This window comes from Plectropomus leopardus, chromosome 6 (assembly GCF_026936395.1).
Source record: "Plectropomus leopardus strain MGB_pleo_1.0 chromosome 6, ASM2693639v1, whole genome shotgun sequence".
NCBI lineage: Eukaryota > Metazoa > Chordata > Actinopteri > Perciformes > Serranidae > Plectropomus > Plectropomus leopardus.
The window spans coordinates 16,729,844-16,753,251 of record NC_142181.1 but is presented as its reverse complement, the minus strand read 5'-3'; the positions used below and the strand labels follow the sequence as shown (position 1 = coordinate 16,753,251).

At 39.3% G+C, this 23,408-nt stretch overlaps 2 protein-coding genes across 4 annotated transcripts in view; one reads left to right on the top strand and one right to left on the bottom strand.

The window, feature by feature from the left end:
• Nucleotides 1–23,408, top strand: part of LOC121943434 (leucine-rich repeat and fibronectin type III domain-containing protein 1-like protein) — a 218,139-nt gene that overhangs the window by 66,602 nt on the left and 128,129 nt on the right. For all 3 annotated transcript variants that reach the window (XM_088078885.1, XM_042486956.2, XM_088078884.1), the window contains exon 2: nucleotides 20,198–20,305. The gene's annotated coding sequence lies outside the window, so the exon portion shown is untranslated. The remainder of the gene's footprint in view (nucleotides 1–20,197; nucleotides 20,306–23,408) is intronic.
• vps53 (VPS53 subunit of GARP complex) overlaps nucleotides 1–23,408 on the bottom strand; it is a 357,717-nt gene that overhangs the window by 308,445 nt on the left and 25,864 nt on the right. The window lies entirely within an intron of this gene.

Genomic DNA, 23,408 nt, shown 5'->3' with positions numbered 1-23,408 from the left:
CACAAATAATCACAGGTGTTTCTTGCGCGAGTGAAGCCAAATCTGGAGAAAATCCCTTTTCTCAGTGATCTTTAATATGTAATTTTGTCTCCATGTCCTTGTGATTAACCTTTTCTTTGAGACACCAGAGCTCAGAAAGAAGCAGCGTGAGACGCAGAGTAAAAAAAAAAAAAAACAGCAGCAGAGACACATACCACGACATACAGAGTGAAATGTGATTAGTTTAGCATGCTGCTGTAAGCCAGAAATCTGAGAAGGAATCTATAAATATATTATGGATCATTTTACTGTGAGGTATACTGCCAGATTCTCTGCACACCGAAGACATTATGGCAGAAGTGAATTACATCCACTATAACTTGGCCCAAGGTCAGCAAAAGTGCAACACCGCTGAAGCTGGCAGGATTGACATGAAATACAAATAATGCAAAACTGCTCTATTAGATGCACTGCCCTTGTTCCTGTTGATAAAAATGCCAATCTCCAAACCACCCTTACTAAATAAAAAAAAGATATGAAACTTTACTTGAAAAAGTAGAACCACAGCAACATACATCATAACCACCCCAGACTAAATTGAAATCAATACTGGAAAAAGAAACCGCAGTTCTAATTGAAAACAGACTGACCTGCTGGTAAAAATGAAATAAAAGAGCTGCTGAAAGCTGCAGTACACAAAATATGAGAAGAGCAAGAAAGACAGCCAATAATTCATGAAGGGCAACCACTTATCACTTGCTGTTAAAAATACAAAAGAACACCCTCACATTGTTGTCAGAGCAGTCACTCACAAAACAAGAAGACATCTGTGGTCTAAATCTGGACACAGAAACAAATCTTCACACGCAGCGGTGGCTACTAGGAAATCCAGTTTGTGTTCACTCTGTGAGATAGGACACTGAGCTGCAAACTCATTTTGGTGAGGGGGATACACGAATATATAGATATGATAATAGCCTCAGACTGCCACACATTAAAGAGACACTTCTCATACTTTTTTCACCCTCGTCTCCATAAATCAGTTCCCACTTATGCTCGCTACAGGGGGATTTCTGTCTGCGCAGTCTGTGTCTCAAAGGCGGACTGTGGATAGATGTTAAAGCAATTCAAACTTCTCTTCCTGGATTCTCGACTGAGCCTCCAGGGGCCGCGAACACAGCGCAGTGGGTGGCAGTGCAACATCGACCAGGAAGAGCTTTTATACAGTCACTTCACATGCTTTCATTTAAATTGTGAAAATTTTAAAAGAGGAAAAAAAAGTAAAATAAGGGGTGAGGCTGAAGTGCTGTGAGCGATTGATGCTATACTATGGTATGTATGAGCCGGGGTGAACTTGAGGAAACTTTTAGGCAATTAAGTGGCCCTGCAACACTCGCAGCAACTCTTTCATTATTTCATTTAAAAAAAAATTTCACTTCCAAAAAAGATCCAAATATGACAGCTTTTTAAATCAGGATCCGCTCTTCCAATTTTACACAGCTATCCAGTTAAAGTAAAAGTTGCTTGTTATGAAAGGTTCGCAAGGAGTTTGTGCAACCGACCAACTGTGTGTGCATTCATCCACTAGTGTACAGCAGGTACATAGTGATATATTGTACACTTTACATTGTTATAGGATGCCAATAGACCATATCAACATATAAACACTGTAATTAAATCACTTCCCATTTTTCATTCTCCCTGAAATGTCAGCTTTTTAACTAAGTGAACAATTTGACTCTGAAGGTGATTTCAGGAAAATAATTAGGGTTATGCTGCATTCACATAGAATCAGGGAGACCGTAGACCTGATATTATTGTAATGGAAAAGAGGAGGATGATTAAATTAGAAGAGGTTGGCAAAACGGTAAATGGCATTGCTGTTCAGAGTTATATATTTTAACTCTTTGCCATCCCCCTTGACAGAATTACATAGCTCCTTTACACAAGGAGAAAAACACGAGCCTGGACCTTACTAGAACAATTATATGAAAAAATAAAAACATAATAATTGTATGTAATGTATTTCATTCCATTCTTTGTAAACAATACAGTATCACCATTGTAATATATTGTCATGCAAGTTTTGTTTTACTGTCCTGCCATTTAGGCAACATTTGTGGTTGTTTGTTTGTACGGCTGTCCAAAAGGTGTTTTCCATCTACCGTTTGCCCAATTCCATGGAAAAGCATAATGCATCCTCACAGAACTGTTTGTGTAATATTCCTCAAAAATGCACACACAATAGTTTGTATAATATCCTACAAATTAGGGCCCCACAAATGATGTTACATCCTCTCCATACAGTTAAGTAATAAACAGAGTTAAAGAGATTAGGTTTAGGTTTAAGTTACAGTGGTTAGGATTAACGAAAAATGTTGAAGATGTACCTTAAAATGACTCAAAGTTTACACAGTTCAACACAGTTGGGATGAATGAATTTGGGTGCATTACTTTTCATTTACTTTTCCAATGTACAGACAGTGTGTGTGAACAACCTGGAACACAACATTAGTCTGATTGCAGGCTTATATCAAGTAAATGTTTAGTTTCATAATACATACATCAGATCCTAAATGTAGGTTGTGACGACTGTAAAGAAATTACTGACTACAACATGACTGTAAACAGTAAACATATTCTCAACTAATATTGGGATCCAAATTAAAATTAATTGCTTTGAGACAATATGAAAATTATTAAAAATAAAATACCTCCCCAGTGTTATAAAGTTTTTGGATTTTCTCTTTGACTTATTCCCCCAATATCTAAAATAATATCCCGGCCACTCTCTAGCTTTCATTAAAGTGCTGCTAAAAAACAAACAAAAAACAAGCGATAAGAACAGCAACCCAATGAGTAAACTGGGCATAAGCGGCAGCGCTGTGGATGCTGAGGGACTTGGGCACCATATTATTTTCTCTCCTGCCAAATACTAAAAATAGATGAATTTGATCTTATGATGCTAAAAGCCTTATGTGCTTTAGCCTTCAATGTTTTCCTAACAATTTGAGACCACCTTCCCTTGAGCCAAAGGGAAAAAAATACATAACCCCTTTCCTTTCCCAACCACCCCTTCCTACTACCAATTTCTGTACAGTCCCTGTGTGCCATAATATCCACACAAAGAAAGCATACTGTGACTTAAATGAATGAAGCATATTGTTTGGCTTCAATTCAGAGTTCATCCACAGAAGTGGAGAGCCTGTGGTTTTTAGCCAGGATGAAAACTTCATGAGAGGATGTTTTCCCTATGCGCCTTAAAGCTTTGAGTCATGGCGTTGCATCTGAGAATATTTAAATCAGGCCATCCTTATATATGTCTAGTTGCCAAGCGTCTGATTTTACTAACTTTATGTTTACTGGCAGTCTCAGACGTTGTTTTTTATGAAGAAACTGAGATATAAAGAGATGCTTCAAATAGACCTGAAAGCAGTGCAGTATGGAATGGCTTCATCATCAGTGTGTTCTTCATTAGCCTAACAATACACTGGTACATTTTTTTTTTTTTTTAAGTGGATGACATTATCAACTGCTCTAATTTGAAAATGGCTTGGGGCTTAAGACGCTGCCTGTGCTGAATGCAATATCAGTAGGGATAAATTGAATCAATTTGTTGTCTTTATAGTGGGTATTCAATAGGAGTCTAATCAAAAATGCACAGTGGCCACCGTCCTGAAGCCATTTCTGTCTCTGAAGCAGACATGATGTAGTAAATACTGGATATTTTTCAGTAAATGTCTCTTTTGAGAAACTCCACCCAGCACATGTAGCGGCTTCCGAGATGTCTCACAAGCGCTTATGTCTGAATGCTAACGCCCACAATTTTGCAGATAAATCCCCATTATGTGGGCTTATCGCTACCCTGAATGTGAGCCTTAGTGAATACACTTCATTTTCTACTTTGGCAAAAATACAGGGATCTACATGTCATGCCAGAAAGCATTCAGTAAATTAATTAAAAGTTGAAAGGGCCATAGAGAAAGAGAGTGACAGAGAAATAGAGATAGAGACAGGCTGTTATAAAAGTAGATATAGAAGAGGGTTTGACAGAGGATTACATTTGTCTGATGAAAAAGGTTTGCAAGCAGGTAGCATATGCCAGACATATTGTTTGTGTCCAATAGAATGAAATGTTGCAGGTTTACATTAATCACATTTTATTACTAATCACTTTTTCACAATAACTTGTCAGCAGTCAACAAACCTAAGAACAATTTCTCTAAAAAAACTCAGATTTTATTGTCACCTATTGCAGTATTTTTATTAGTTCTAATAGGCTTTGACAACAGTTCTAGTCGGTGTCTTTAAATGAAAAAAATACAGACGGCAGAGACAGAAAAGGGAGAGAGACAAAAAAGTTGACAAGGATAAAAAAGAAAGGGTGTAAAGAGAGGGAGGCTGAAAAAGCGACCGGATGCGAGATGAAACACCGAAAGACCAAATTCGCCTGTTAAATTGCACAGTAATGAGGTCCAGGGGAAGCCAAGTGTTAAGGAATGGACCACAGGATATATGATGTGTCATAGTGACCATGGCTCGCTGCAGCAATGTGTGTGTGCGTGTGTGTGTGTGTGTAGATGGAAGTTTTCTTATTAGTGAGGGTTGATTGGGTCATATTGCAAAGTTTAGATCAGCCAGCCCCCTCATTATCACTGCACTGACACACACACACACACACACACACACACACACACACACACACACACACACACACACACACACACACACACACACACACACACACACACACCGGCGTGCAAGGGATGGATAAACAGATAAATGAATGATCACTGCACAGTGAAGGAAGGCAATGAGGAGCAGGTGGGAGGGGGACTAAGGGGAGGCAAGCAGGGGTGGGAGGAAGTTACAGTTGTGACATGGATGGAGGAAGGACTGAAAAACTAAAAATAAAAAGAGAAGGCAATGAAGAAATGGAGACATGGGGGAGGGGGGCGAGTTTCAAGTTTCAGCTGAAATTTTGAAATGAATTCAGATGGATAAGTAAGTTTGAATGCACAAATGAGGAGGTAGGCTAATGGGTAGAGAAGAAAGCGGAGGAATGGAGGGCAGGCAATTTAAGGGGGCAGCGATCAAACGAGAGGAACAGAATGAGAGGGTGACAAATGTAGAGGAGGGGAAACAGATGGAGGGAGAGATGACCAAATGGAGAGAGTGCTAGGATATTAAAAAGAGGGGTTGACAGGATGGAAGGAGGGGCGAGTGACAGAGCGATGGGAGGCATAGAACGGAGAATGCAGACTTAATATCTCAAGGTCAAACAGCTGTTTTTTTAAACTGAGGAATAAAAGCACTCTGCCATGTGCAATTAGGCTATGTGCTGTCCTGGATATAAAATGGTAAGAAATGTGGTGAAATGTTTAGTTGACAGTAAGAATATCAACAATTAGCTGTTTATTGGCCCAGATGTTAATTTTTCTACTCTTCAGTTTACTGCTCTGTGCACCACCTACATCTGGTGCAAGCTAGCTGCAGCACTGCTTATTTGGTAACTACCACAGGTAACTTCATCCTGACTTGACAACGTTGCTGAGGAAACATTGTGTCCACCCTTAGGTCTCCCTCCAAGTTGCCCTGGATTGTAAGTGGCTCAAATTTGAACCACAAGCCCCCTTTAGCATTGTTAACTAACTGTCATCACTGTTAGCCTGTTAGCAATGTTAGCAGTGTCAGCATGGTTAGTGGTGCTAACATAGTTAACAATGCTAAAAGAGTTTTATGGCTCAGAATGAAGCCGTTTACTCAAGAGGGGCTTCCTGGAGGAAAACAGGAGGGTTTCCACGGCAGTGCCTTCATGCCACCGGGACAGCTTTGCCAGCAGTTATCCCTGAATGAGTTGTGCCACAAGCTAGCTCCCTCCTAACCTAGGCAGTGCGCAATGCAGTGCAAACCAAAGCTAACCACTGGAGTCCGGAGGGTGAGCAGTGGTGACTACATTTCCACACATTAACATGGCTATCCAAAGCCAACCAAAAATACAATAAAAAGCATGACATTAACATTAAAATGTTGCCACCTCTAACTGGATGCAGCATTAAAGCTCACCAAGAGAGCACTGGAGTAAAACAAAAGTATTTTACTTTAGTTTGCATTTTTTCTAAAAATCAACTAGTCAGAATTTGAATGTGTTCAAAAACACGGGGCCGAATTTGCACAATGCAATGATGTGTTTCTTCACACAAACCAATTGAAATACAAACTAAAAGGATGTAGAATACACAGGCCTCAACAGACTGGAAACTTTCAACTAGAAAGTTCTATTTACACAGTTGTGCTACAATTCACCAGGTATTCATGGCACAATCTGACATGCCTCCAAATTGATACTGCACAGTTACAGAGACACAGATCGTGACCAAGATTTTATTAGACCCATCTCGCACAGGGCAACACGCAGTGAACCTGCAAGATCGCTGTTATCGCACTGTGTGTTGGGGGCTTTAGGTGAGAAAAAGGAGATGGAGGGAGGGACGAAAGGGACAATGGAGACGGAGCAAAAGAGGTTAGGAGAGAGTGTGGGGCTGGGGGTATAATAACAACTTGCTTATCTGGAGAACACTCCGGAAAATTGGGAAAGAAAAAGAAGGACCAGGGACGGTGGATGGTGGACGGGGGGGGTGCAGGGGACAAAAAGAAAGAGTTTGATACATCACATTGGTAGATGATAGACAGTGAAGGAGGCATATACAGAGACACAGTGAGAGAGGGGCTGCAACATGTTCTCATTCCAGCTTGTCACATGGGGACGATCTGACAGTGACCTTATGTGTCTACTCACGACGTTTTAGGTATCTTTCTGCATCAGCTGTTAACACTCCGGGATGCCGTTACAGTGATGTCAACAAATGCACATGTGGTGGGATGAAGCAGCATGATCTAAATGTTTACACAACAGCGCGGACTGTCACAGTGGTTAGAATTAGGCAACGTAGTCACGGATGGTTAGGTTTAGGCAAAAGAGGCACATGGGAAGGTGTAGCAAAAAAAAAAATAACACAAACATTCACACGGGAAGTGAACTCCAGAATCCTGCACAAAAGTCGGTTGTTTGTGGGACCCATTCAGCTCCCAAACCGCCCGCCCTCCAGCTGTCTGCCAGCATATCATAACAACGCCAACGGTTCTGTCCGACCGCATTCTCATCTGACGCTGTCCAACCCCGTTCCGGTTGGATGCAGAGGGTGGCTTTTAGCAATATGCTCCTACGTTGAAAACATTGACAGAGCGGCACTATTTGACGAGTTTGAAGTAAGGGACACAGTAAGAGAGAGGCATAGTTAGACAGAGAGAGAGAGAGACACAGTGAGCGAAAGACAGGTAGTGGTGTTGTGTGGGAGGTGGGAAGAAAGCAAAGGAGAGGTCAGTGTTAACTGCTGTGGTCTGGCTTTCTCCCTGAGACCTATCACAACCTATCAACTCACTCTGGTGGAACGCTCTCTCTCTCTCTCTTTCTGTCTCTGTGATGTGGACAGGCTAAATAGAGAGAAATAGTGGTGCCGTAAGTGGTTGGGAGATGGGGGGGGGGGTGAAGAAATTGTTTCAGATGAGAGAAGCTGGTGCAAGAGATCATACTTGTGTGTGAGTGTGTGTATAATTTTGCACATCGGTGCTTTTGTGTGAGTTGGAGGGGAGATGGAATCCATTTGACCAACAAGAAAAAGGGTAGAAGGTAGAAGGTAGATTGTAAGTCATTTTTTATACAAAGTTTAAAAAAAAAATCAAGATTCATATCACAGAAAAGAAAAGTCGCAAAGGGGGGCCATGGAGTCAAAAAAATAGAAAAATATAGCAAAAAGGAAGCAAGGATTTGAGGAGGTACTGGCTGCTGTATCTAAATGGGCTGCCATTGTCAATGCATACTATTTGGTGTATAATGTACAAACTGTCTGTGATTAGCTTGTGTTGCTGGTTGGTCAAGGTCATGGACCGGCTACCAATAAGCCATTCTGACAAATATAATTGAACTAATCTTTAAAGATCTCTGTGTGCACAGTTAAGCTCACCTTCATCACCATTAGTTATAGTAACAGCTAGGTTTAGCCATCACATAACTTTTTAGAAAGTGAACTGATTTTACTTTTTCAACCTGGGATCCAAGATAAAGGTCTTTTTCTCAGTGTTAAGGAAGTTATGTTTATGTCTGGCAAATGTTTCACCACTACAGCTGTATTTTTGGTGTCCTGTGAATGCATGAACTGGACACTTCAATGTGCATGACTTCATAAGCTGGGCTAAAGGTGCTCCTTTGATTTGATATTGCATTCCAATAATGTTGGGATTGTCAACACTGATGCAGCAGCGTGGAAAATATCCTGACCTTTTAAGTTCTTCACATGGGTTAGCTCCAAAATCCTTTGATCCTACAGTTCCCATAATGCAACTCAAGCACTCCCTAGTTAATATAATCTGTTAACAAAGCTGTGGACCATGGAGTCAACACTGTACCTACCCACAGCAATTGAGCAACAGCTTCTGCAGTGGTATGGCACACCACAAGGACAATCACACAATTACCAGTAATACTAATAATGTTGAAACTGAAAATGTAAAGCAAACCCATGATGATTTCAACAGGGCTTTTTTTTTGTTACATCTGGCATCCAGCCATGTAGGTAATATAAGCTTCAATTGTCACAGAGTAATATTTTTTATGACTATCAGATGATTTGTAAAGTATATTTTAGTATTTTCTCTTCTCGCTACATATGTTTCCAGATTCATTAGGAAATCGACTAAAATATGACTTTAAGAGGAGGAAAGGGAGGCAGACAAGGACGATAGAGGAAGATAAAGGGGAAAAAGCAATAGAGGAGAGAGGACACCACAGGCAGCTGTCGGTCATCATCAGCCATGTGACAAAGCTGGCCTGGAGGAGAGACAGAGCGATTATACTCCAGACATCACCAGTCACCTGCACACACACACACAGTGTCACCACTGGGCACTTTAACCAAACCTATGTTTGACAATTGCTTGCAGATTGAGGGTAAGTGGTGTTAAAGATGTACCCTGGATAACTTAAATGTCTTGTGCGCTGTGCTGCTCAAGTGCCCAGTGTTTACTTGTAATAAGTTCATGTCAAAAGTAGTTTTAGGGATCGCTTCATTTGGATTAAGAGTATAAGTTTGGCTTCTCTCCAACAGACTGACTCACAGGCAGTCATACTGATTGACACCGAACCCCCAGAAGACCCTATAGACTGACACAAATGGTGAGATACAGCTTATATGCAGTAAACTCTCTCTTGTGTTCAGCTCCCTCCGTCCTTCTCTCTACCCTCCATTTATCACTTTCGCTCTATTTCTTTTTTGTCTTCCTCTCTACCAGTCATCTCTTTGAACTAAATTAAAATTTCTGTTCTCTGTATTGCACAGTTCAACCTGTTTTTGCAGCAGACACTGCACGATGGCTGACGGCCAGGTTTCATTACATGAATGAGTCATTCCCTTTTATTCATTATTAAAATAAAAAGGTTTTAGTACAGCTTCCCACCCTAATGCAAAATCATCCTGCAATAAAAACACAAATATTACTCTTATCAATGGTTTTTATTCAGATTTCCTAACAAACATGATGACCAAAACTTGTACTGTCCACCAGAAATATTCAACATTTAATTTAATTCAACATTTCATTTGCTTTACTGGACTTAAATCTACAGGATATCCATGCTGCTATCTCAGATGAAAAAATGGAGTTGTTTAAAAACAAACAGATCACTAAATCCAACCGCTTTGCATAGTGGCTCTACTTAGACTATGGCACAAAAAGGAAAGCAGGAGAACAAATGAAATGTCTGATAAATAATAGAGGGCGGCAACAAAGAGGTCTGATTGGAGGTACTGTATCTGCAAAACAGAGGTGACATTATCAGCAGACGCAATGTTTGGACTTGCAGTTGTTTATAGAAGATGTGAGGGGCTTATTTGCCAGTGTGAGGCAGATTCATAGCGGGAGCATGAGTGTGAACAAAGAAAAAAATGTACATTGTCTAACTTATCTCTGCTGATATGTAGGATAAATGTTTGGATATGTATCTGTGTGGTAATGTTACGGACTGTTGTGTTTAGATAGATTCATCCTCTTCCTCTCTTCTAATCTCTAATCCCTTGCACAGCTGGGACACTGTGTGTGTGTGTGTGTGTGTGTGCGTGTGTGTGAGAGAGAGAGCTGCATTCGCATGTCTGTCTGTGACCCTTTGTACGTCTGTGTGCTGCGTGTGCAACCAGGAAAGTGTATTCAAATGGGTTTATGCAGCCAACTGTGACTTTTGAAAAGTATTTTGTAAAATGTGTTGTGTTATTCAGTGTAAAGATAACATTATTTCAAACACAACGGGGGTGATATTTTATTAAATGACTGCACTACATCACTGTCCCATATCCTATTTTTTATTAATGTATTCCACTTTGGCTAAATCTAATTCAGAACAATGACCACAGCTTGCCAAGGCAACTCCATCATATGAGGTTTGTCAGTCCTCCAGGCCTCTGTACACCACAGAGAGGAACATTTTGGCGATGCACGTTTTCACGGACATACTGGCCTTAATTAGCAGTTTAGCATGTGAGAACAAAATACGGAAACATAACACAAACACACTGTTTTTGTCTGCGAGAGGAGTTCACACAGAGCTTGAAAGAGCCGCTCCTATTTATGATACAGTTGCCAAACTGTTTGTTTGTTTAGAAAATAGATAATGAACACAACAAACATTCTCTTTTGATGCCATGCATTGTGTATTTGTTGTGATAGCAGGGATTCTGTAAAGATGGATAAATAACTGGATGGTTAGCATGCTGATGTGGGTCTCCAAAGCAAAATCTCTCCTACAGTGTTATTATGGTGACCATGGTGCACATGTGTTATATTATGGCAGCAGTTGGAGAACACAGTAATAAATTGTGTGTTAAGTGGAGTGAGACTCAGACAGACTCAGTCATTTCAAATGATGAATCTTTCCTGGTGAGTGATGAGTTCATTTTTGCAACACGTAGCTGAACATTAGCTTTAGATTTAATGCTGCGTTACTTTGTGCAGTGGTGTTTGGAGAATCATGCAACGTAATCTAATGTTATGGTAATCTTAGCATATGGCTAGATAGCTTGTGTGTAATGGCAAAAAAGTTTCACCCTTCTTGCTTTAATGCTTCATCATATTATTCCTCACCTTTCTAAAACTCAGCAGATTTATTTGTTTATTATTTTTTAAATCACCTGTTTTCAAAAAATGTTATCAATAAGACCGTTCTCTTTCCTTTTTGTTATTATTGTGATTTTATTCTTATTTACGACATCTATTGCACATCCGTCCATCCTGGAAAAGGGATCCCTCCTCAGTCGCTCTTCCTGAGGTTTTCACCATTTTTTTCCATCATTACAGGGTTTTTTGGGGGGAGTTTATCCTTAGATGATGTGAGCGTCTAAGGACATAGGGATGTCGTATGCTGTAAAGCCCTCTGAGGCAAACTGTGTTTCATGTTAATGGGCTTTATAAATAAAACTGATTTGACTTGACTTAACTTAAAGTACTTTTAAATACTTAGTGGAGATTTTCAACATGCTGATAAATGCTTGGCCTCATAATACTGCAGCTATAGCTGTGATCCTCCTTTAATTGAGCGTATCTGTATGCATGAGAGTGCCAGAGACAGCTTCCATATGTAGGACACTGTGTGTACAGTCTGTGCATGTGTGTTCCTGTACTTAAAAGCGTTAGTGTTCTAAAGTGCACAGGGCACAGGGCACATATGTGTGAGCATGGCCAATGACACTACATCTGAGCTGGATATCAAATACGACACTGTGTCCACATCACGGCTTGATGTGTGACCACACTTATACACACATACACATATATGCTACCACAAACATACTGTAGGCACTTACGCTCTGCCACTGTGAGTTTGTGTGTTTAGTGCTAAAAGGCTTGGCTGTCAGCCGGGAGCTTTTAGAGGTCATTACATCAACATTTAACCACGGGAAATGCTTTTTGATAGACATTTTTGCATTTCTCTAATATAGGCTGTAATTTCCAGTTTATTAGATTCATTAATGTTTTTTTGCATTTGGCAGATACCTTGCTCACACTCTGCTATGTGTTTGACAAATGGACTGAGATTCATGCATTATTTCTGCTGCTTTAACGCTCAAGGAATGTGTTATGTGACTGTCATCCCTCTGCTGCATATTGCATTGCACCTTTTATATTCATGTGTGGCTGCTTGTATTTAAATTCATATGGTGCTGTCCTATATCCTGTGTTTTCCTCACTCTACCTGCTCTCTTTTTTTTGCTTAAAAAAGAACTTAATAAGCCTGTGTACCCTCCTAAAACTTAAATGATCTCATCAAGGGGATTAAAATTTCTAATCAAATCTTGCCTTGATAAACACTACGGTAGGTGTAATAAGGTCATTTTGAATGTTGACATTCATTTCTCCAGAGAAAAAAAGAAGCTTTGATGATTTGTTGATTAAATGGACTCTATGATTAGCAAACTAGTGGTAGCCATGGTAACAGTTTCTCTTCATTGTGTCCTGCATCTGTCCCTTAAGTGGAGGTCTCACATGAATCCTCTGCCATTAACTTACCTCCCTCTCTATGAGAACTGCAGTCATCACTAAAAATGACCTTTACTCAGCCAGACAAGAAGGACAAGAGCACAAATTTGACCAAACACCAGGAAATGTAGCTTACACGCACACACACTTTACCTCCTAGATGCCCCTCTATAATATCACTGCCTTCATTTTATGATGTGTCAGTAGCAAAACAGGAACAGATGGGTCTTTAGGATGTCTTGGTTTTATTTCATGGTTGTTGTTTTCTCATTCTAATTGTCCTCGAGTGTCCAGGGACAAATCTACAACTATTGTCCTGCTAATTACGTCTCCTCCTACTATCATCTACAAGCGTTTCTCAAATGCTTAAATGAGATGCACATTGGCACATTGCTAAAACTGAATGCCAATGGATAGAACAACTGTATAAAATGTAACTGCATTCAAAACATCATTGAAAACATGTAATTTTGCCTCGGTGGCATCAAGACCCAAGGAAAAGAGGGTGCTCGACAGTTTTTCATTCCTCGATGGATCTCAGTAGATTAGTCCAACATCTTTACCTCACTCTCAACATAATTACCTCACACCAGTTACCCTGATGTGTTCAGTCTCTCAAGTGGTTCCAGCGCTGAGACAGTACGGAGACACAGAGAGAAAGAAATAGAGAGTGTGTGTGTGTGTGTGTGTGTGTGTGTGTGCGCTTCAGTATCTGTATGGCTGTGTGTTTATGTCATGTTGGTTGAATTGCAAAGCAGAGCCGAGCAGATGGGTTTATAATGAGGAAACAGAATGATTCTGATAATGATGACCAGATAATTATAATGCATCTGAAGGAGGGAGGATGGTGCAGGGAGAGCAGGAGTGGTGTGGTGGATTCAAAGAGAAATGATGGAAATGTATGAGAGGAAACAGAGTGCATGTTCACAAAGAGGGGTTGGGAAGAGCTGGATTCAGTGTGTCATGAGAAACCAGAGGAGGACGAGGAGCAAAGAAGATGGGATGAGAAAAGAGTGGGTTACCCAAAGGCCTTTAAAAAAATCTTTAGATATCTTTTATTGAAATATCTAAACTGTAGGGTGAAGGCCTGAAACGATCTTACTTGAAGCTAACTAACCATTAAAGCACCTCTCATTTTCATGTTGACCTGTTCTGTTCTGGTAATTGACTTAAAGAGCACCTACACTGGGCATGTTTTGGTTTTTGATGTCTCTTTTCTTTATGCTGTTGTCTACACAGAGTTCACACAGACCAATGACTGTCCTACTTCATATATGCACTCGGGTGGGGTCCCTGACGTGAAATTCCCCTAATGTCTTGGCATACCTGAGCAACAGTTAAGTCAGGTCTAAGTCTTCAGCCTACTGGTAGATGTATATTTCACTTCAAAAATTACAATATCATAAAACAGAGTTGGAATACAAAAGGTTTAAAGGCACTGACCAAGAAGCACCACAACCAAGAAGGTACATTATGTGATAGTGAAGCTGAGGTTAAATACAATTTGAGAAAATTCAGTAATGGCCAGAGCCTCACAGCAGGAAGATAGCACTAATGTGAAATAACACAGAAAACTGATAACCCTCGTCCCACAGAGCTCATTTCAACCATAATAAGGTGACACTCCGTCTCAACTAATTTTTGGGGCTTAATATTATCAAAGAGAGAAAAATTATGTTTATAGACTCCTTAATATATCTTTATATTTCCTACTTACTATCATTCTCATGCAGGAAAAGGCTAATCTGGCAATTAAAAAAAACATACATGAGCATGTTTGTGATGTACAAAAAACAAAAACAGATTGTTCAGAAGATTAACTTTTTTTGTCCAAAGAACAGATTTTTTTATTATCGGTAACTCAACATACCAGTGATTGCTTTTTTTTAGTTGTTATTATTTTTAAGTTCATTTTTAAATACACTTGGAATTCTCTATAGTCTAACCTGATGCTGCTCCTAATCAGCAAGCTTTTCGTGTAATATCTGAATATATATTTCTATGCTCAATATGTTTTGTGTGATTTTCTATCACATATTGCATCTACAATATTGACACTGTAGAACATAGTGGACTGAGTTGGTCAGGACTATACACATTCTAAAAAAATAACTGATTTAATGGACCTCAGTCTCTGTATTGAGTAATATATGTTTAGGTAAAATTTGTACTGGCTTGTGTTGTTATGAAATAGCCTCTCTTGCAATACTTTATGGTGGCATTTACTTCAAGCTTGATTGAGAGTATATGGGCGCCGGTGCATCGTTCAGCAGATGGTTTGAGTCAATGTAAATGAAAAATTCAACACTATTTTTTCATTGCGAATCTGTCCCCACTGATATGCTGCTGATGTGACATGCTTGGTTTAGCCTGTGGGTGAGATTTTATACAGGTGTTGGAAAGTCTAACAATTTCTGCCGACACCTTCAGAAACCTGCAGGCACAATGAAACGTTAGCGGGTACATGAACTGTGCCATACGCATTAAGGAGAGAGATAGACAGCATAGAAACCAGTGGAGACAGAAAATAACAAATATATTGCAAACCTATTTATTTTTCATGTTGTAAAATATAGTTAGGACAGCATATGGACATACTTTATGTATTAAATAATTTTCAATCACCAGACCCAAGGAGAGAATGCAAAACTGTAGGTAACACATGGTATTTTGTTTTTTATGTAATATTTTATTTTATTTTTCTGATGTTAATTTCCTTTTTCAAAAAAGAAAACCTTTTTGGCTTCATTTTTTCTTTTGTGTTGTCTTCATTACTGTTTACATTGTCTGTTTTGGTGAGACATCTTTATGTTTTTTTTTTTGTTTGTTTGTTTGTTTTTTTATCTCACCTACATAATCTTTTTACCAATAGGCAGTAACAAAAAATTTCTTTTAGTACAGCACTTTGTAGCCTTAATTTTGAAAAGTGCTGTATAAATAAGTTTTACTGACTTACTCACTTAAAATCTGTTCTAATGTGTTGTACTTTTGTTGTGGTTTTATTGTGCAAAAATAAACAAACAAATAAACAAACACTTTGCCCACTCTGGTGAGTCCAGGAGAGCACCGTCATACCTTTGCAGTTCACCCACTGTGCAGCTAATGAATGAAAAGATGATGCCAAGAAGGGTGACTGAGGAAAGTAAGAAAGGATGGAAAAAATAGGGGAAAGAAAGGGAGGAATTCCCTACCTTCTTCACAAAAAACTAAGAACAACAGGTCAAAAAAGCAACCGCAGTGGCAGGTGCTTGGGGTAGGGTGTGTGCTTTCCTGTGGGTGTTTCTGCCCCTTTTATTTCAATCCTTCAGACCGCTGGTGTTGTTTTTTTTCCACATTACTTTTTGTTTCTTCTTTTACTTTAATGTTCAAAGCTAAAGTGTCAAGGGGATTGTCGGTAAAAGCCATCACATACACACCTCACAGACGGACTTTTTTTTTTTTTTTTGCTTTATACTCATACACACACTTTCTCTTTTCACACTCTGTCTCTCTTATTTATGCACAAGCACATATACGTGCACACAAAGCTCACTGACAGGTCATTTCACCGCAATCTAAAATAGCTGAGTGGAAAGAACAGATGCTAAATATAGAGGCCAACTGAGCGGAATACCAACGACTTTCAAGATCATATGATACAGACAAGCAGTGTGATGGTTCACACAAGGCGATAAGGCAGTGCTTTAAAAATACAAGTTCAAGACCTGAAGGTGGTTAATGGGACGCTTAAAATAGGTCTCGAAGAATAGCTCTTTGAAGAAGCTTCATTTAATTGGGCTTTCGCTTTAGCGAAGTCCTGGGAAAGTTTTGCAATTTAATAGATGTGAAATGATGTTAATGGATGTTACAACTAGATTAAATCTATAATTAAATAAAATATGAGGACCTCTTCATGTGAACAAAGATTTAAAAAAGCATTCAACAAGTCCACCATAAGGCATCTCCTGATGGCAGATATCAGTACTGCTAATGAGTTTTGTGTGCAAAGTGAATAAATTGTAATCTAGCGTTAAGATAGTTGTATAATAAGCAGAGTTGGCTGTGCTAGGGTTAACAGTGTATATGTTCAAATACCCAGACTAACATACCATTAAGTATGCAAGAAAAAAAGATTAGAAAGTCCAAATATGTAGATTCCAGTATGCACCCTGTTGCATTTTGTAGTAGGCAAGCCAGCATGCTTTTCTGGCTATTCTGACCCACAATCCTCTGCGCAGGGGAAGATATGTCACATCGACTGACCCGCAAACAGATGGTTCATTGACAGCTTGTTGACAGAAGCCACAATGACAGATGACAGCGCATTCAAGTGACTGATGACGAGTCATATAGATACTAACAATAGGGATAGAAATTGTGTACGTGAACAAAATAATCATACAGATAAACAACAACACAAGGACACTCCAAATAGAACAATGACGGAGATATAAATATGCAATTTTCCTGTTTTGGACTACATACTTCAACGTCCTGCGCAAACCACACTAAGTGTGATCTGATCAGCTGTGAACGGATCAACAGATCAGTTATCTACAAGAGTCAAACTGCTGCTGAGGAAAAAGAGAAGCTAGAGAGCTCCTCCTGCACTGCGTTTGCAGACCCATAAAAACCTTCCATCGTCAGCTACTGCCACACTCTCCTTCTGTGGGATACACTGCAGGTGTTTCACAGTAAAAACAACAACAATATCAAGACAGCTTTTAAGATACTACAGATGTGATCCAGTAATTTCAAATTCACCTTTGAGATTTTGAAAATGAATATGAGATGTGAGATAGGCCCCTGATCAAAAGAGAAAGAAGGAGTCAAGTTAAATAACTGAAGAGCAAACAGTAATTTAGCAATTCACTGAGCACAAAAAAAAATCCTGTCATTAATTAAGTTAAGGAGGTAAATTAAGTAATTCCAGGTTCAACATTTTAAATATAAAGTAACAAATTATTACAAATTACTTTTCCTCCCTGAGGACTGATTGACTGTTCAAATAGATCGGATTTTTCTCTTTTTGCCTATTAAAAATTAAATTAGCATATATTTTAAAATGGAACCCTGGTGGTTTATAAAGGCCACTCTACAGAGGTTTGCCATGATTTTAAGTATCTCATTGAAGCCAGCAGCACCTGCCACAAGGGACTTAAACATAGCTGCAGCATCAGCGTATCATACCACAGAGTATCCTCTTGTGTATTATTGTTTTGATAGCAGGCTACAGAATAAAGCATGGAGCTAAAAAGCTCTCATAAAGTGAAGGCAAACAATTAAAGTAAAAATATCATTAACATGGCGCTGTCACTGCAGGAAAGGATTTGTGTGTGTGTGTGCATGTGTGTGTTTTACATGTTTTTGACTCTTGAAGGGAGAATGGGGATGCCTCTGGTGAAGATAATTAAGACTTTTGGTGTCAAAACCAGCCTGTGTGTGTGCCAGGAGAACTAAAGCACTAACAATCGCCAACCTGAACAGGCTTGCACAAAGATCTAAGTTACGAGTGCTACTGTCACTTCTCATTAAGAGGAGCTGTCAGGACATGTGTGAGGAAAAACATGTAGTATTGTCTCTAGTGTTGTCATTAATAGATTTTGGTAATCTGTGTGCATTTGCTTAGAATGCCATGTAGAGCGTCTACACAACGATCAGCTGTCCCACTATTGTGTCACATTGCTCTTTCATGTCTTAGTGATGAATGAAACGTCTTTGGGCCTCTGATGTGAGTAATGATTTTCTAATAACCTGCAGCTTGTTAGCTCAGCTGGCTGAAACACTGACTGCTAAAGTGTCTGCATCCTGTTTGGTGTGTGTGTGTGTGTGTGTGTGTGTGTTGTGAGGGGGAGAAAGAGAGAGAGCTCTTTACTAAAACACTAAAGTACAGACTGCCAGCTTCAATTTGATAGCCCTTTGATCCATATTGAGATGAAATGTAAAAAACAACAACCCAAAAAACTGACATAACTTTTGCATCAGCGCCCAAATGTAAAGGTGCCGAAAGTGTTTTCAATTTAGGAATTTAAAATTAGAATTTTTACTTCTAGGTTTCTGCCTGCCATGAATATAACTAGGGTCTTGATGTCTTATTTTAAATAACTCAGATATAGATTTCCTTTACAGTATCTTAGAAGAGATATCATATTGTGTTAAGACACTGTGTGGAGAATTGTGGAAGTACTGGAGGCCCCCAATTGGAGGAAAGTAGGTTTAGCTGTTGCGCATCAGGCTATTCCACATTAGTACAGATAAGTGACTTAACCTTCTTTTTGTATTTTGTACACCTTGAGAGAGTAGAGTCTTACTTAAAGGTATACTATGCAGGAACCTTTGATCACTGTCTGTAATCAGTATCACCAGTGAAAGTGAGAGCCAATCCCAGTTTTGTCGTGTTTAGCAACCCTCTGCTATATTTGCTTTTTTTCACAGCGTTGTGTCTGCGACTTTCATCGCTTCCTCTTGGATGTGGGCTGCTTATGATCTGGCAACTGGTTGTTCTTTTTCATAAAGTCCTGACCACACCAGCATTCTGTGCCCAGGGCATTTCAAACGCAGCAAAAAATTAAGAAAATAAAGGCAGAGGACAGGGTCTCTGCAGATAAATTCATTGCCACACATCATAAGAGATGACTGAGAGGGATTACTTTTGTTTGTAAATCCTGCATAGTATATATTCTTCTAAGGGGGCAGGAAGGCTTGGGCATTAATAGGGCAGCCTCCTTTTTTTTATTACAAAGCCATAAAACTACAAATGCTAAAAGTCAACTGCAGTTTGAGCTGTAGTGCACCAAACAAATGTTCCTGAGAAAGAAACATATCATGTACTTTTGGTCGATTCCAATGGTATTATCAGTTAGTCGTTTATGGGTGGTTTGCCACTTAAATAACTCTATAACTATTGTCAAGCTGAATTACAATCTGTAAGTAATCTACCAAATTTTGTATTGCTGCTAAAGTAAGATGGTTGACAAGGTAAATAAACCTTTTCCTAAAAAACAATATATAGACTGAAGTAGCAGTCCTTCCCTATCATCACTGATGACCCTCTAGAAGTTTATGAAGGTATATTTATCTGCAGAGACTCTTCCCTCTGCCTGTATTTTCTGTTTTTGTCCTTATTCTCTGTGCATGGGACATTATGGGCATGTACCCCCACAGTGTTCAGGTGAGGTCGGGGCTTCATAAAAAGGCGGTGACTAGGTACCAGACCATAACCAGCAGGTGTCAAAGATACACAGTGTGGGGGGAAAAAAAGCAAATATAGCGAGGGTGAAACACCAAATGAGAGTGAATCTAGGGTCAGCTTTTATTTTCACTTTCTCTGGTGAGCGCGGTTTCATACAGTAACCAACAATCCTGCATAGTATGCCTTTACCTAGCTGATGTTAGCATTTATTAGCAAAAGTACAACCTTGCAGAGCAGCCAGAGTGGCTGTACTCTTGTTAACTCAGAGTGTTCCCTTTTGCACAGTCAGTAAAGATAGCATAACTAGTACTGTTGACAGCTATTTATTCATGACGACAGCGCCTGAGTGTAGTGGGTTACAGGCAATGTAAGAATAAGATGTGCAGGCTTTAAATAGTCAGTATTTTCAGAGATATCCATTTAGACAATCACGCACTAACCCCGGTCTTGCTTCTCTTTCCTTAGGCCTTTGGATCCATCTCTCCAGGCCATCTTTTCTTTTCCAGCCCATCTCCAGTCACCACAATGTATCTTCAAGTTGAGTCTTAACAAATCACAGCACACCACATAGAGGTAAGGCAAGGATTCCTAGACACGCACAGCTTTTACACTGTTATTTTTGATTCCATAGGAATTGAAGTGCTCATTGAAGGATGCAAAATGGACACTGCTGGGAACTGTGACAGTGAGCCTGCTTAGTTTCCTTTTAATGACACCTGAAACATACATAACAGTTATTGCGAATCTAGTTTAATAACATTTTAATGACCCCCTTTAGGAAAGTATAGGGTATTACATAATGTTCAGATTTATGTCATTAAAGTACACTCAAACTATGCTTTCCTTATACTAACCAACTATAAGTATGTGTTAAATTACAGGGGATAATGTTTTTCTTAGCATTTAGTTGTGCATGTGTGTTACATAAATGGCATTAAGTTTTAGTAATTTAAAAGGTGCAGGTAAAACACACTGTGTATGCCTGCACCTGTGTATGTGTCAGAGGGTAAAATGAATTCATGTGCCAGCCCCATACCTGTATGACTTATTCACATGTGGAGGTAAATGTGTCCTTGCTGAGTGCGTGTGTGTGTGCTGTCTCACCGTGGCTGTGTGTGTATGTCTGTTGAGCAAAATTGCTGCAGTCCAATGTGCTCTGCCTCTGTTACAGACGTATTAGCAGGGCTGTGAGAGCACAGAGGCCAGGCGGGTTTGCAGGCAGCGCGGCAGGGCAGAGATAGTGCTATTGATGCTGGATAGATGGAGGGTAGATGGATGTAAATCAAAAAGGGATACACAGTGAGAGCACTCACAAATCATCAGGGTTTTCCTGGCTCAGAATGAGGTGGAGTTTGTGCCATCCTGATCATGTGCAGATGTGTGGATGTGCACTGTGCCCTCAAGTGTCTAATTACTAGGAACTATATGATTTGGAAAAAAATACAATTATTAACATGTTGTGGCCATATTGCTGAAGGGATAGTCCATCGTATCTATTATGTTATTAGTGATCCCAGTACTATTTGTTCTTAAAGTGTTGAAGAGTAGCAGATTAAATGATCTGACAATTTCAAAAATAATTTACAGCAAACACTTCTGAAAGACAACCTATCCTTTTTTAATTTTATTTTGATTATTTTACATCATATTCTAAATTGTTTGCTTCTATCAGTATATGCAGCAGTCTTGTACTCATTTATTGTAATGAACAGTTACCATGTCTTACAGGCGTTTGTTTGAACTCTTGTACTGGTAAGATGGGTAAAGTACGAGACATTGTTCAGACACACAAACAGAGGTGCTGCTGCCGCTTGCGACTCAATTTTTGAACTCTAACTGGCAATATCCAATTACCATTAAATGGCAGGAAAAATGTTTTTGTTCTGATTTCTTTAGTGATTTTTTGTTATGGTGGCAAAGACGTTACCAATTGAAACACTGTTTGGCAGTGCCTTTCCTGGTGCACTGTGCTAATTACGATACAGCGCAACCACATGGACGCAATGCCACAATTGCAATCACAATTGTTGAATTGTTATTTCTCAGTAGGAAAAACGGTGATTATCACTTGCCACACTTGCCTGCTGTTGTCTAAAACTTTATAATAGAGCCTCTTGGTAGGGTATTCATTCTTGCTGTAAAAATGAGACCTCAGCATTACCTATAGCACTATTACTCCATCAAGCCTTCCTTTAGTAGGGTGGATATCGGGATGCAAAGAAACAAACTCAGAAAATCCTCTCACTTGTAATTCAGTTTGATCCACCACACTGCGATTTGCCATTTGAAATTATACCAAAGAGGACAGAACATTTTTACTGTCTTACAATTCTAGACATCTCTATGTGTATAGTGATGTTCAAGGCTGAGATTTGGCTCCCCAGCTGTCACCTGGTACAAAACTGTTATAAGCTATTTTGGAGTGAAATTTGATGTCAGAAGTATTTGACCAGGTCAGGCCGAATTTAAACCTCTATAAACCCGCTGGGTTTGTAACTGAACAGACTGTGGACAGTAGAGATTTTGGCAGTGAGCCTGTCTGAGCACAGTGTGGCTTAACCTCGAAGACCAGTGGGAACAAAGGTCAAAAACAACAAAACATTCCAGATACTGAGACCAGCGTGAGCTATCAATCAGCAGGAAAATGTGTTAAGGAAAACTATAGACCTGGAGCGGTACATTGTAGATTTATTCATCAAGATATAAATCAAGAGGACTTCCACAACTGTCCAGTTAGTGCTTTGTTAGTGCTGCATGGTAAATGTGTATGTTTGTTCCTAAAAAAAAATGGAAATCATCCACCCCAGATGCTCTGTTACCTCTTTGGTTTCCGCTTTTGATCTTTTCCAGGAGCACAAAAGAGCTCAGAACTTTTTTTCTCTTTTAGAGGTGTCATCAATTTGTGACTACTGGCAGTAACCCAAAAAGCAGTCCTGAGCACAAGTCAGGCAATCAGTTAAAGCCATAACACTTCTCCAGATATTCTCGGGCAGTGTAGGTGAGCATTTCTAACCAACAGTATTTCCTGTTATATCGCCCTTTTTTAATGGCCGCATGCATTGCATTTGGACAATTTGTGGTCACGTTTTCTCTATCTTGGTCCTCAAAAACACATTTGTGCATCCGCTGTATGTGTTGAATACAGTGTTTTTAAAATATAAGTAATTACGTTATAACATGAAAAGTTTTATTATAACTATAAATATTTTCACATAATACCAAGATAAATAGTATGCTGTTATAACAACAAATGTTTCATGTTATAATGGGAAACTATCTTGTTAAAACATGAAATGATCTTCTAAAACATGAAAAAACATAATCTTGTTATAACAATAAACTTTTCACAGTATTATGTGATACTGATCTGTTTTTATGCCTATGTGCTGGAGATAGCCATTACTGGAGAGATTATGTTTTGGGGTTTTTCAGTCTGTCTATCTATTCCATTCTCGTGAAAGTTATATCTCAAGAACACTTCGGGGGAATTTCCTCATATTTGGCAAATACATCCACTTGGACTCAATGATAAACTAATTACCTTGAAGTGGTAATACATCATGGTCACTGTAAACTCGTCTGTCTCATTCTAGTGAATTTTGGTTCCTGAAGTCCACCATGAGGGAATTTCTTCAAATTTGGCACAAACGTCCAATTGGACCCCACGATGAACTGA